This window comes from Microcaecilia unicolor, chromosome 4 (assembly GCF_901765095.1).
Source record: "Microcaecilia unicolor chromosome 4, aMicUni1.1, whole genome shotgun sequence".
NCBI classification, from domain to species: domain Eukaryota; kingdom Metazoa; phylum Chordata; class Amphibia; order Gymnophiona; family Siphonopidae; genus Microcaecilia; species Microcaecilia unicolor.
Window position 1 is genome coordinate 226,764,844 of NC_044034.1, and position 14,438 is coordinate 226,779,281.

The 14,438-nt window shown below is 43.2% G+C and overlaps 1 protein-coding gene across 1 annotated transcript in view; it reads left to right on the forward strand.

Moving 5' to 3' along the window:
• The window catches only part of TALDO1 (transaldolase 1), a 144,311-nt gene that overhangs the window by 111,433 nt on the left and 18,440 nt on the right, over positions 1-14,438 (forward strand). The gene's annotated exons all lie outside the window — the stretch shown is intronic.

Consider the following 14,438-nt stretch of genomic DNA (forward strand, 5'->3'; position numbering starts at 1 on the left):
GCTGATTAGACTGAAGCCACTAAGCAGCTGGTAAAGAAGGTAAGGGGTTAATAGGGTCGGTATGATGGAGCAGGAGAATATCGTCTGCATAAATATACATATACAGAGATGTTAAAGGATTGGATCAGAGTGGCTAATAAAGTTTTAATAGGGGAGGAGAGAATGAGACATTGGGGAATGCCACATACTAAAAAAAAGGATGAAGTAACACCTGCATGTGCATGAGTAACTGAATGATGCTGAAGAAATAAGTCCTATAGAAGAAAGCTGGTGGAGCAATAGGGGGTGATCAGGTCAAAAGCCACTAATGCGTCCAGAGAAACCAGGATTGTAACCAAGGCCTTATCAAGATTGCCATGAAGTTTGCTCCCTTTTTATAGCTCTTTGAGTAATTTCACCTCTAAGCTTTGACCACATCTAAATGGAAAAAGTTAGACCTATACTGCAGTCACCCATTACTTCAGTCACCCATTACTTCATTGGGTAGACACCGACAAATGGACTTAACTGCAAAAATGCATATATGTTGCAGATTTGCAATATAATTGTCCATAATAACCAATGACAAACCGTATTTTGCCATCCCAGGGTGCCCAGTTGATTGAAGACGTACTATATGAGCACAGTGCCAGCTCCTCTTGCTGCTTAACGTGAACTCCAAGCTTTTGCTCACCTTTGCCCTCTATAATAGTCTCGAGCCCAGAATCTGAAAAGCCATTTGTCAAAGCATTGCTTCATCATGCATGCTTCTGGAAATGTGTTCTGTTACTCCATGCCTTTCAAAGGTATGGTACATAAGCATTGCCATACTGAAACAGACTGAAGGTCCAAGCCCAGTATCCTATTTCCAACAGTGGCAAGTCCAGGTCATAAGTACCTGGTAAGATCCCAGAACTGTAAAACAGACTATGCTGCTTATTCTAGAAATAAGTCAATTTTCCAAATCCATCTTAATAGCAGCTTATGGACTGTTCTCTTAGGAAATTATAAAACCTTTTTGTTTTAACCCCTGCTAAGTTAACTGCTTTTACCACAGTCTGGCAAATTCCAGAGCTTTTTTTTATTAAATAGGAGAGAACTTATTTCTTCATTCAACTTGTAAACTTACTAAATAGCTTAATTGAGTGCCCCCTAGTCCTGGAAAGAGTAAACTGATTAACCTCTAACTGTTCACTCCACTTAGTATTTTGTAGACCTCTATCATATCTCCCTTCAGCTGTCTCTTTTCAAAGCTGATGAGCTCTAGCCACTTTAGCCTTTCTTCATAGGGAAGTCGGCCCATCCCCTTTATCACTTTCATCACCCTTCTCTGTACTAATTCCATTATCTATAGTAACCAGAATTGTACATCATATTTGAGGTGCAGTCACACCATGTAGCAATATAGTGGCATAACATTCTCATTTTTGCTTTCCATTCTTATGTTGAAACCCTATGTTCAGTGTGCAGCTGTGTTTAAGACAATAGAGTTAGCAATTATCGTCGATTTGACACCTAGATCCTTTTCCTGGGTGGTGACTCCCAATGTGGGACCTTGTAACATGTAGCTATAATTTGGGCTCCTCTTTCCCATATGCACCACTTTACAGCTGCTGACATTAAACGTCAGCTGCCATTTGGATGTCCAAGGTGCTCTTGCAATTTTTCAGTGCTCTTGCACTTTAACAACTTTAAATAACTGTCATCGGCAAATTTAACTGACTAGTTATCCCCATCTGTAGATCATTTATAAATATTAAAAAGACGGTGGTCCCAGAAGAGATCCCTGGGGAACCCCGCTATCTACTCTTCTCCATTGAGAATACTGACCATTTAACCCTAACTCTGTGTTTTTTTTTTCCTATCTTTTAACTGGTTTTTAATACACAATTGTTATCTCCTAATCTGACTTTCTAATTTCCTCATGAGCTATGCAGTTTCCACTAAGACTTAACTGCTAGCCTGAAAGATTTATTTTTTTTTTTTTTTACTGCTTTGGCTGTCATTACTTTCTGCTAAGTGTTTCTTCAGTTAAATAACTAATCTTTAAAGTTAGTCATGTAATGCCAAAACTCTTGCAGTGTTGCTTGGGGGTGGTGGGGTAACAGGCCACTGCGTTAACCACTAGGCTTTTCCACTCCTCCTGAGAACCAAGGGAACTGGGTTCAGTTCCCACTACAGCACATTATGACTCTGGGCAAGTCGCTTAACCCTCCATTGTACCTGTATATAATATGTAAACCACTTTGGTTATAAGAGGCAGTATATCAAATCCCATCCATCTACTTGATAGCATGTAACTCAGGGTTATAAATGCCTGAAAGGAGAATACATTTTTCAGTTATGAAATTGTTTTACTGTGATTTAATTGATTCCATGGTTGAAATTATGCAGAGAAGGACTGGAACCCTTACATTCTGTAGCAGAATTTCTTGGTTGATTAGAAATTAGTACTTGCACAAATCATTTGTGCAGATCTACTCTATAGGGTGAGAGTCCAAAAAAACTGTTCAACAAAGTTAGAACTTGGTGCCCAGATGACTTAAGGACTTGGTGCACATTAATGTTGGTAATGTTGGTGCATGCTAAACATGGATAAAAGGGCCCCTAACTGTTCAAGTGTAAAATAGGATGTGTAGCATGCAACGTCCTTTAGCACATGGTAAGTAGAGGTGCACAGGGACATAATCTGGTTCCCATCAGTCTCCACTCAATTCTGTTGTCCCCATACCAACCTGCATTTAAAATCTTGTGTAAAAAAAAAAAAAAAAAAAAATGCATCCTATAACTCTCTAAAATTTAACATAAAACAATGGGCACAACTTGTAAGAAAAAAAAAACATTAACATACTGCAAGCAAACAAGTCTACAGAGCCAGAGCTCTGTTCCTTTCTACATTCCTCAATTGCTAATCCTGGAACTGAAAAGTTCTGATGTCCTGGCACCAGGAGTTCCCAGCACAGAATAGGCAACACATTGGTTTTTCAGCCACACATGGGATCTGTTGCCAGTAGATATATAGATTGATATGTTGTATGTTTTGAGCCAGAAATGTGTGTGTGTATATATGATTTTCTATGTTTTGTATGGGAGTACTTTGAGTGGGGTTTTTTTTTTTTCCATTTTCAAATTTTTCTTGGTTGCGGGATAGGGTTTAAAAACATTTATTTTAAACTACCTGCATGTAAAGCTGTTTGACTGACTAAAGGATTATTTTGAAGCCATTTTCCTTTCAAGCTATTTCAATTTGGAATGCACTACATTTTTTTTATTTGATAATTTTTTTTAAGGTGTTAAAAGTTCTTATTTTGTAGATCCTCATGTTTAGAGTTATTTAACTGCCTTGAACCTTTTGCTGAGACTAGTGTGATCTACAAGTCTCTACTTAGATTAATCTGCCTCTGATACTTCTCATTTTGGACGTATTAGTGGTTAGCAATTGGCTGCACCTCAACTACAGCTTGACCTGCTACCACTGTTTGTAATCTTGTTTATGGCACACTTCACCTTTCAACTGTTGTCTGATCTATTTAGCCATGGATTCAGCAGCATATAAAATAGTGATCCAGGTGATCAAGATCCTTTAAGGATGCTGTCACATGGCTGAGCTTCTAGTTGTCGGATGCCATTTCAATTCATTTTGTTTGGCCCACCAGATGGTAGTGATGGTTTAGTTCTATCATAACCCTGTCATAATGGTTCAGACACCACAACTTCTGCCAGCAAGGAGTCAGGAACTGCTTATTTGCACTTAGTTCAGTGGCTGTTGTGCATAGCTCCTTATATTCTTGGCCACAGATTTCAGTGTCCGTAGAACAGTGTTGCACTGAGTTGACAATTCCTGCTTGAGCCTTTTCTTTAGTGAATAGTTGACTATTTGCTTTGTGCAAGGAGGTGATTGCATTCAACTGTTAACTTTCTTACCTTACTAGATAGGTCATTTGGATCAACTTCCGGTTTTCTTTTTGTTTTTTTTTAAGGCTGGAGTCCATGAGAGTACAAATTGAGACCTGCACAACCTATCCAGGCGTAATCTCTAAAATACTGCTTTCATATTAGCTGTATTATTGGTCACATAGATGAGACTGGCTTGGTGGAGATTATACTCTTACCTTTCAAGTATTTAAACATCTGTATGGTCTTCCAGTCTCTTCTCATGTCTCTTGGTGCAGTCCCCATATTTGTTACCTTCCTCTGGACCACTTCAAGTAGTTGTACATTTTTAGCAAGATAGTCTCCAAAACTGAACACAGTACTCCAGGTGGGGCCTAATAAAACCTTCTTCTGCTGGTTAAACCTCTGTATACAGCCTAGCATCCTTCTGGCTACAGCCACCACCTTGTTGCACAGTATCCAAGGATCTGAAGGCGACGAAACAGTCACCCCAAGGTCCCTCACCCTGTCTGTGCATGCCTCTCGCTGCCTAACATACATCTCCCTTGGATTTCTACTCCCTAAGTGCATCACTCTGCACTTCTTTGCATTAAACTTTAATTGCCAAACATTTAGACCATATCCTCGTCATGGTTTCCATAACCTTTTGGCAATGTCGCTCACAAATATATTGAACAGAATTAGCCCTAGCACTGATCCTTGAGGCACTCTACAACTCACCTTTCCTTCCTCAGAGTGAATTCCATTAACCACCACCCTCTGGCATCCGTCAGTTCCTAATCCAGTACCACTTTGGGTCCCAACTTCAGCCTGTCGGGCTTATTCAAGAGCCTCATTAGGAACTGTGTGAAAGACTTGCTGAAGTCTAAGTAGATTACATCTAGCGCATGTCCTTGATCAATTCTCTGGTCACACAGTCAAAATTTTCAATCAGATTGTGTTTGGCACTATTAGATTGTAAGCTCTTTGAGCAGGGACTGTCTTTCTTCTATACGCCTTGTAGCACTATAGAAATGCTAAATAGTAGTAGTAGTAGATTTACCTTTGGTAAAACCACATTGTATCCTATTGGATTCCACAAAATTCATTACCCTTTCAGTATCACTTCCATTATTTTTCCAATAACTGAAGTGAGGCTTACCAGCCTGTAGTTTTTTTTCCAGCTTCTGTCACTTCTATTGTGAAGGACCACGTCCTGTTCTTCTCCAATCCCACAGAATCTCCCCCATATTCATGGATGTATTAACACATCTTTAAGAGCACCTGCCAGAATTTCTCTGAGCTCTCAATATCCTGGGATGGATATTGTCCACCTTTAAATTTTTTTCAAGTTCATAAATGCTTCCGTGAATGGTGATATATCCTTTCCATTCTATGTACCTTTGCCAGTCGATTGTGGTCCTTCTCCATGATTTTCTTACATGGACACAACAGAAGCATTTGTTTAGCACATTTGCTTTTTCCTCATTTATCCACATAGCAGTTCACAACATCTTCCATTTAGTCTTCTCTTTTCACTAATATACCTGAAAAAGTTGTTCCACTTGGCTCAAAAAAGCTAGATACTTGTCTTGCTGTGGGACTGCTGCCTGTGGCGTAGTATTGGTAAGCTAACTAGTTTAGTTTTTGCTGAGTGAGTTAATGTCTTTGCTATTACTTTGCAGTACATTGGTTAATCACTTGTAGACAGTCCCAATTAAGCCCTGTGATATGTGATAAATCCTCCTACCTTTTAAGACTATAAACTAGTTTGGGTTGAACTGAAATTGTCAGCTTATAATAGGCTAGTTTAAAAAGGTGTTTGAGCCTGGAGTGGATGACACACATCTGCTGGTTTTTAAAAAAATGTTTTTAAAGCATTTCCAGCATGTAAATTACTGTGCAGGTTCCTTACCAGTCTTGACTTCACCAGGCTTTCAGAACAGCATTTTTAAGAAATTTTTGCACCTATTGAAGTCCAATGTGGTTCTATACAGCACTAATCTATTACTTGCATGATGTATACACTGGTGTGCTGCCTCTTGTCAAGAATTCCACTCTTCAGTGGGCCAAAAACTCGGCAAGACTTAATTCAGTAAGTGTGTGTGTGTGGTTTTTTTTTTTTTTTTTTTGTAAAGGTCTTTCTTCGTCAGGGGAAGAGCACATTTCTCTGGCGGCTTTAATGGCTGGCTGGGTTTTCACCACAGTTTGTTGCAGGGTGCTCTTCCCCTGACAAAGCCCCAGTTGGCGAAACGGGACCGTTGGGGAGCCCCTTGTTTGAGCACCAATAAGCTAAGTAGCTGTGCTTATTAATATTTATGGCTGTGATATTTAGCACTGATAAATATTAGAAGCGCACAATTGAACACTCAGGGAGGAGGTCGGTAGAGGACCAGTGATTATATGGTTGTGACCACACTGATATAATCTTATTGATTAAAAAGGTGTCACTGGTCTGAGTTCCTCTCCCCCTCCGTTATTAATTCACTGTTTCACATTTTACATGTAATACCTGCTGTGCTTTGGTTGTTACTACATTTGTATCCCACTTTCTCACCTATTTGCAGGCTTAATGTGGCTTACATAGGACCGTTATGGCGTTCGCCAGTTCCAGTATGAACAAATACAAGGTGTTATGGTAGAAAAAGGTTCAAGTATGATAGATACGTTGGGGAAATTTAGGGAGGAAGTGGGAGGTAGGGTTGTGTCCATTGCGATCTATGGTTTTGTTGTGTTGCATGTGTTCAGGCTTTTATACCAAGAGAAGACAAGTGTGTAAGTAAAAGAGAATGACCAGACCAAAGGCTGCAGAGAGATCTAGAGAAATGGCTAGGGCAGTTTTATGGCAATCAGAGTGTGTCCACAAACAGATAGGACACCAATATCTTATGAGAGCTGTCTTTGAACAAAACCACTTCCAACTGAGTAGGGCCCCTGTGAAAATTTGCTTTGGCATCCCATCCCAAAAGAAAATCCTGTCCTTGAATCCTAAGATTGAGTAGAGAACCACTGGCCTAAGGTGTTGGAGTAAATAAATTAATGGGAGTCAATATTCAGCTGATCAGGTAAGGTGTTCAGCATTTTTTTAAAAAATGCCATCCACTATTTATTATTAGGATTTATTTACCACCTTTTTGAAGGAATTCACTCAAAGCGTTTTTTTGGCGAGAAGGTCGAGCAAGTGGTAGAGCAGCTCCACCAGCGGGAAACTGCCCTCGACAAACTCTCCCACCAGGCGCCTTCAGCATCTACCTCAACAGGTAGACAATTTTTCAGGGGAAGGAGGAATGCTCCCTATGCTTACAATAAGCGTAGGTACAATCCACCTTCCAGACAGGCCCCTGCAGCTCCCCAGCAAAAACAGGGGGCTGGCTTTTGACTGGCTCTAGCTGTGCCGGATGATCTACCGGTTGGAGGGAGGTTAAAACTTTTTTCACCAAAGGTGGCCTCTCATAACCTCCGACCGGTGGGTTCTTCAAAAATAGTCCGGTTGGGGTAGTCCCTCAATTTGATCTCCAGACCTCCAAATTGTCCACCATGAGCTCAGTCCTTCAGCTTCCAGCACAGGCAGGTACTTGCAGAGGAACTCTCTGCCCTTCTCAGCGCCAATGCGGTCGAGCCCATTCCACCAGGGCAAGAAGGGCTGGGATTCTATTCCAGGTACTTCCTTGTGCAAAAAAATAAAAATAAAAAACGGGGGATGCGTCCCATCCTAGACCTAAGGGGCCCTGAACAAATATCTGGTCAGAGAAAAGTTCAGGATGGTTTCCCTGGGCACCCTTCTTCCCATGATTCAGAAAAACGATTGGCTATGCTCTCTGGACTTAAAGGATGCTTACACTCGCATTCCGATACTTCCAGCTCACAGGAAGTATCTGCGATTCCGTCTGGAAACACAGCACTTTCAGTATTGTGTCCTGCCCTTTGGCTTGTCTCCGTGCCCAGGGTGTTTACAAAATGCCTGGCGGTCGTAGCAGCGTCGCTACGCGGACTGGGGGTGCATGTGTTCCCTTATCTCGACGATTGGTGAAGAACACCTCAGAGGCAGGAGCTCTCTACAGTCCATGCAAATGACTATTCGACTCTTGGAGCTACTAGGGTTTGTCATCAATTACCCAAAGTCCCATCTTCTTCCAGTTCAACGACTAGAATGCATAGGAACTCTGCTGGACTCTCACACAGCTCGGGCCTATCTTCCCGAGACGAGAACAGACAACCTTCTTTCTGTCTCTCGTTTCCATGGCCAGGGCATCTCAGCAGATCACGGCTCGGCAGATGTTGAGACTTCTCGGTCATATGGCCTGCACAGTTCATGTGACACCCATGGCACGCCTGCACATCAGATCTGCTCAATGGACCGTAGCTTTCCAGTGGTATCAAGCTGCGGGGAGTCTAGAGGATGTGATCCAGCTGTCCACCGATTTTCACAATTCTCTTCAGTGGTGGACAATTCAATCCAGTTTGACCCTGGGACGTCCCTTCCAGATTCCTCAGCCTCAAAAGGTGCTGACCACTGATGCATCTCTCCTGGGGTGGGGGAGCGCATGTAGATGGGCTCCACACTCAGGGAGCTTGGTCCCTCCAGGAATCAGGTCTTCAGATCAATCTTCTGGAGCTCCGAGCGATCTGGAATGCTCTGAAGGCTTTCAGAGATTGGCTGTCCAATCAAATTATTCAAATTCAGACGGACAACCAGGTTGCCATGTACTACGTCAACAAGCGGGGGGGGGGGGGGGGGCACTGGATCTCACCCCCTGTGTCGGGAGGCCGTCCAGATGTGGCTTTGGGCACGCCAGCATGGCATGCTTCTCCAAGCCCCGTATCTGGCCGGCGTAAACAGTCTGGCCGACAGATTGAGCAGGATAATGCAACCTCACGAGTGGTCGCTCAACTCAGGCGTTGTACGCAAGACCTTCCGAGAGTGGGGCAAAAAGTGGATCTTTTTGCCACTGAGCTCAATCACAAGCTCCCTCAGTTCTGTTTCAGACTTCAGGCCCACGATAGGCTAGCGTCAGATGTCTTTCTCCTTCATTGGTGGACAGGCCTTCTGTACATGTATCCTCCCAAACCTCTCGTGGGGAAGACTTTGCTGAAACTCAAGCAAGACCGTGGAACCATGATTCTGATTGCGCCTTTTTGGCCCTGTCAGATTTGGTTCCCTTTTCTGGAATTGTCTTCCAAAGAACCGTGGAGATTGAGTGTTTTCCAGCCCTCATCACTCAGAACGAGGGGGTGCTTCTGCACCCCAACCTCCAGTCCCTGGCTGTCACGGCCTGGATGTTGAGAGCATAGACTTCGCTTCCTTGGGTCTTTCTGAGGGTGTCTCCCGAGTCTTGCTTGCTTCCAGGAAAGATTCCACAAAAGTGTTATTCTTTTAAATGGAGGAGGTTTGCCATCTGGTGTGACAGCAAGGCCCTAGATTTATTTATAGTTCATTTATATCCCACATTTCCCCACACATGCAGGCACAAATGTGGCTTACAAAAAAATCAGGAGGAAGTACAAATTATGAAGATAAGGATAAAGCGAAAGAAAAAGGTTAAAGGGGAGCATTGACAGTGGAAAACTAAGCAGGGTGGGGACCATAAAGGGGAATATTAATCAGCAGGGGAACAAGGGGAGTAGGTAGCAACAAATAAGTAGGTCTTCAGTAATTTCTTGAAGAGGGTGTGGTCCATTTGCATTTTGAGGTGCCTCGGCAGAGCATTCCACATTTTTGGGCAGCAATAGCGGAAAGACGAGGAATTCTTGTATTTGACGCCCTTGCAGTTTGGAAAGTGGAGTTGAAGATATGACCGGGCAGCAGGCACAGAATTCCTGAGTGGAAGGTCAGTCAAGTTTAAGCATGTAATCAGAGGCAAGCCCATAGATAATTTTGTGGGTTAAAGCACAGACTTTTTTTTTTTTTTTCCATTCATTTTTATTAGAACAAAATTTGCACAAAGTTACAGGATTGTATGTACAGTGTTCACTATAACATGGTATTCATACGCCAAACAACAACTTTCCCAAGGTTTTAAACTTTTCCCCCCCCCCCTTCCTACCCCTCCCCTTTCCCAAAGAAAACATACCCGCTCCCCTGCCCTCCCCCCACACCACCCTATTGCCCCCTACCCTCCCCCCCTCATAAGTTCAGAATACGGCTACGAGCAGTTGGGGTAAGTGTGTCCCAAAAGGGTGCCCAGGTGGCACAAAAAATGTCTCCTTTGTCCGACGCCAAGTCCTTTATTTTTCGTTTCTCTAAAGAGCACATTTGGATCATTGCTGTACGCCACTGTGCCAGAGAGGGCCTCTCCGCATTTCTCCATACTTGTAAGATTGTTCTCTTGCCCATCAGCACAGCGCGTTTTAAAAAAGCTTTCATCTTCGCTGGCATACACCCCGCACTGGCAAAGGACTCAAATAGTTGTCCTGGGGCTATCTTCCATCTTGTGCCCCAACAGCTAGACACCTGCAGACCCACGCTTTTCCAGAATTGTTGCACCCCGGGACACGTCCAAAACATGTGTCCCAGGTGTGCCCCAGAAACTCCACATTTTGGGCAAGAATCCACCTCCGCTATGGTTGCCCTCCAGGCCCTATACGGCGAGATGTACAGTCTCAGCAAAAATTTTAGCTGTAATTCCTGCCAGGTTACGTTCTCTGTAATTTTAGTTACCGATAGCAACTGGCTGTGTAAGTGCTCTTCCTGTAGATTAAGTCCCAGTTCTGTATTCCATTGCTCAGTTATCTTGGTGAAGTCAAATTTTGGGAAAGATTCTCTTATGCTAGAGTGAAAGTATTTTAACGGTACTCTCTGTTGGGCCTCCAGACCCAACAGTTCAGTAAGTTTATCACCTGTCTCCACAGTCAAAGCTTGTTTAGGGAGAGAGACCACATAATGTCTCAGTTGATAGTATGCAAAGACATCTCCTTGATCAATATGGAATTCTGTACATATGTCCTGCAAAGGCTTCATCTCCCCTTTTTCCGTTACAACGTGAAACAGGTATATTATCCCATGTTTTTCCCAGTCCCTAAATTTAATAGACGTATCACCTACCGGAAAGTCCGGGTTCCCTCTGATCGACAGAAGTGGGGAATTTTTACTATCCAATGAAAGGAACCTAGTCACCCACTTCCAGGTTTGTTTTAGTGGCTGAAATATAAATCTGGCCTGGCCTAGAGTATTTCCCTGATATCTCCTCCCATGTACCCAACTTGCAAAATGGGTCTTTCCTATCATTTGTGTTTCTGTCTTTGTACAAGAAAAGTAGGATGTGGAACGAAACCAATCTGACAAGTGTCGTAGGTTGCTGGAAATGGAAAAAAGCCGCAAGCTTAGGAGGCCTAGGCCTCCCTTGGCTCTAGGTAAATGGGCCCTTTTTATGTTTAGTCGAGCCCTCTTCCCGTTCCATAAGTACCCATTTATCCTTTTATGTAGCCATTGCTCATTCCTCCGTAACAGATATATAGGGAGCATTTGAAATTTGTATATCCACATGGGAAAAAGGACCATGTTATATAATGCTACCCTCCCTAAGAGAGACAGCGGTAAACCCTGCCAACTTTTCAATGTCTCTGCTGTCTTCCTCTTCAAAGGTTCAATGTTTAAAAGTATAAATCCCCGCCAAGTTCGTGGGAATCTTCACTCCCAAGTAGGTGATGGAGCCCGACGCCCATCTTAATGGGAAACAACCCACCCACCGGTCTTTTATTTCAGGGAATAGGGGTAGTGCCTCCGACTTCTGCAAATTTAACCTGAAGCCGGAGTAGAACCCGAACTCCTCCACAGCAGAGAGCAGTTTATAAAGCGATTTCTGAGGGGAAGTGAGTGTTACCAGTAGGTCGTCTGCGTAGGCCAGTGTCTTGACATTTTGGAATGGCAATTCTACGCCCTCTATATCTGGATCTTTCTCAATAGTACGTATCAAAGGCTCTAAGTAGAGCAGAAATAATAATGGTGATAGTGGGCAGCCTTGTCGGACCCCTGCTTGGAGTTCAAAGGAAGGGGAAACGAATGAGTTAATAGTTTCGCTGAAGGTCCCTCATAAAGAGCTTGAAGTGCTTCCTTGAACCATCCTTCTACCCCCACATATTCCAAAACTTCAAACATATAGTCCCAATGCACTTTATCAAATGCTTTCTCAGCATCAAGGCCCACTATTAACAAAGGCTTTTCTATTGCATGGCAGTGAGCCATAGCCAGCAATAGCTTACGTACATTTAGGGTGGAGTGTCTGCCTTTTACAAAGCCCACTTGTGGCGAACTGATCAACTCTGGCATATAACATGCGAGTCTTGCAGCCATTGCCCTTGTAAGTATTTTTAGGTCCGAGTTCATCAAAGAGATTGGTCTATAAGATGTTACCTGATTGCTGGGTTTTCCCGGTTTTAAAATTAATGTAATTAGAGCTGTGTTTACTTCTTGTGGGAAAAAACCTCTCTGAACCACCGCCTCGAAAAATTGGGAAAGATACCCCCCGGCCTGTGGCGGCAGTAGCTTATAGTATTCGTTAGGCAGGCCATCAGGGCCCGGAGTGGACCCCAAGGGGAGCGATTTTATTACCTGCTGTATCTCTTGTGCTGTAATCGGTTTCCCTAGCCGGGCCCTAGCTGTCTGAGGCAATTTCGGTATACCCGAGTCTTCCAGATAATCAAACAATTCTGGGCCTTTTCCCTGTGGTTCGTTTGAAAAAGTTTTAGTAAAGTAGTCGTAAAATATTTTAGAGATTCCCTCTTGGGATGATATCTTGTCTCCTCTGCTATCTAACACTTCTGTAATTAATGGTCTGGTTCCTCTGCATCTCACAATGTTTGCTAAAAGACGGCCTGCCTTATTTCCATATCTCTGGAAATTTAGTTTCCCATACATTAACTGTGTTTTTGTTTGTTCATGTATTGCCGTATTCAAGGCCGCTAGTGTAGCCGCTAGGTTACTTTGATTTTGCAGGGTTGGCTGCCGAATACTAATTTGTTTCAATTTTTTATATTCTGTTTCTAGCCTTAATATGGTTCCCGCTTTCTTTTTCGCCTGCGTGCACACATACGCTATGACACCCCCTCTCAGGACCGCCTTAGAGGCCTCCCACAGCAAAATGGGTGAAGTACATGAACTTTCATTGTCACTCAGGTATTGCTCCCATAGATTTATCAAATGAGTCCTGAATTGGGCGTCACCATACAAGTGCGCAGGGAATCTCCATCTAGCTCCTGTGCTTCCCGTCAAAGTAAACTCCAAATCGACCCAAACCATACAATGGTCCGATACTACTAAGGGTCCAATCTCTGCACCCCTAACCTTAAAGAACCAAGATTGGGTTATCAATATGTAGTCAATTCTAGACCAGGTTTTATGTGCTTTGGATAGGTGGGTAAAATCTCTAACCGTAGGGTTCAAGGTCCTCCAGGCATCTATGAGGTTGAGAGCCCTGCTCATTTGTGACAGGACCCGTGATCCCGCAGCCCCTATTTCGCTATTCCTGACATTTGACCTGTCTTTCTCTGGGTCCATCACCTCATTAAAATCTCCACCCCACACCCAGGGGGCATCTGCATAACGGTATCCCAATGCGATCAAATCTTGGAAAAATCTTGTGTTTGAGTCATTTGGGCCATATACTGAGCATATATAAAAAGGGAGTCCATACAAAACAACATGCAGCAGTAGTATCCGTCCCTCTTTATCTTTATGGATCAACTTAGTCTTGCAATGGAGACCCTTTCTAACTAGAATTGCTACGCCTCTGCGGCCATTTCCAGCTGAGGAATAATAACATTCCCCAACCCATTGTCTGGTTAGTTTCTCATGTTCTACATCTGACAATTTGGTTTCTTGTAGACAAGCTATGTCCACTTTTTGTCTTTTTAGTTGTGTTAATATTTTCGTACGCTTTACAGGAGACGAGATACCTGAAACATTCCATGAAATTATACGTTTTGTGATACTACTCATCATGTAAGGTCTCTCTGATATCTAGCGTCGGTACTCTGTGGTATACCACCCGGGAGCCCAGCCCCTCCCTGTGGCTTCTTTTATTCTTGTTCCCCATTTGCTCCCGTCTATTATTGAAATGTATCCCTGGACCCCCCTTCCCCCATGACCATCTCCTAAGTAACTCCCTCCCCCCCTCCCCCCTTCATGTCCCTGCCCAACTCTCCCCTGATATTCCCTCCTAGTTTAGTATTTCCCATATTGGGACAGAATCACTATTGATGCACGAGGCCCCCCAGCCCCCACTTACAGTACTATACAGTTCACATAACATATTCCCCAATATCTTATAAACCTCTTAGAGTTTCCCAGTTTTATAGCCATAACATTCACCATTTGAAATCCAATCTCTTTCTCAGTGTAGTTCAGTCTCCACTTCTACCAGGGCTTGTAGATATCTGTCCATTATTTGTTTCCAGGGTTTTCACCATTTCCATCGCGGCGGCCGCCGTTTCAAACGCCTGCCACCTTCCTTCGTGTTTAATTTTCAAAATAGCAGGATATATTAGCATAAAGTTTTCTTTTGCCTCGTGCAGGCGACGACAGATTGGGGTGAATTGTTTCCTTCTCTCTTGCAACGATGCGGAATAATCCTGAAAAATACGGATCAATT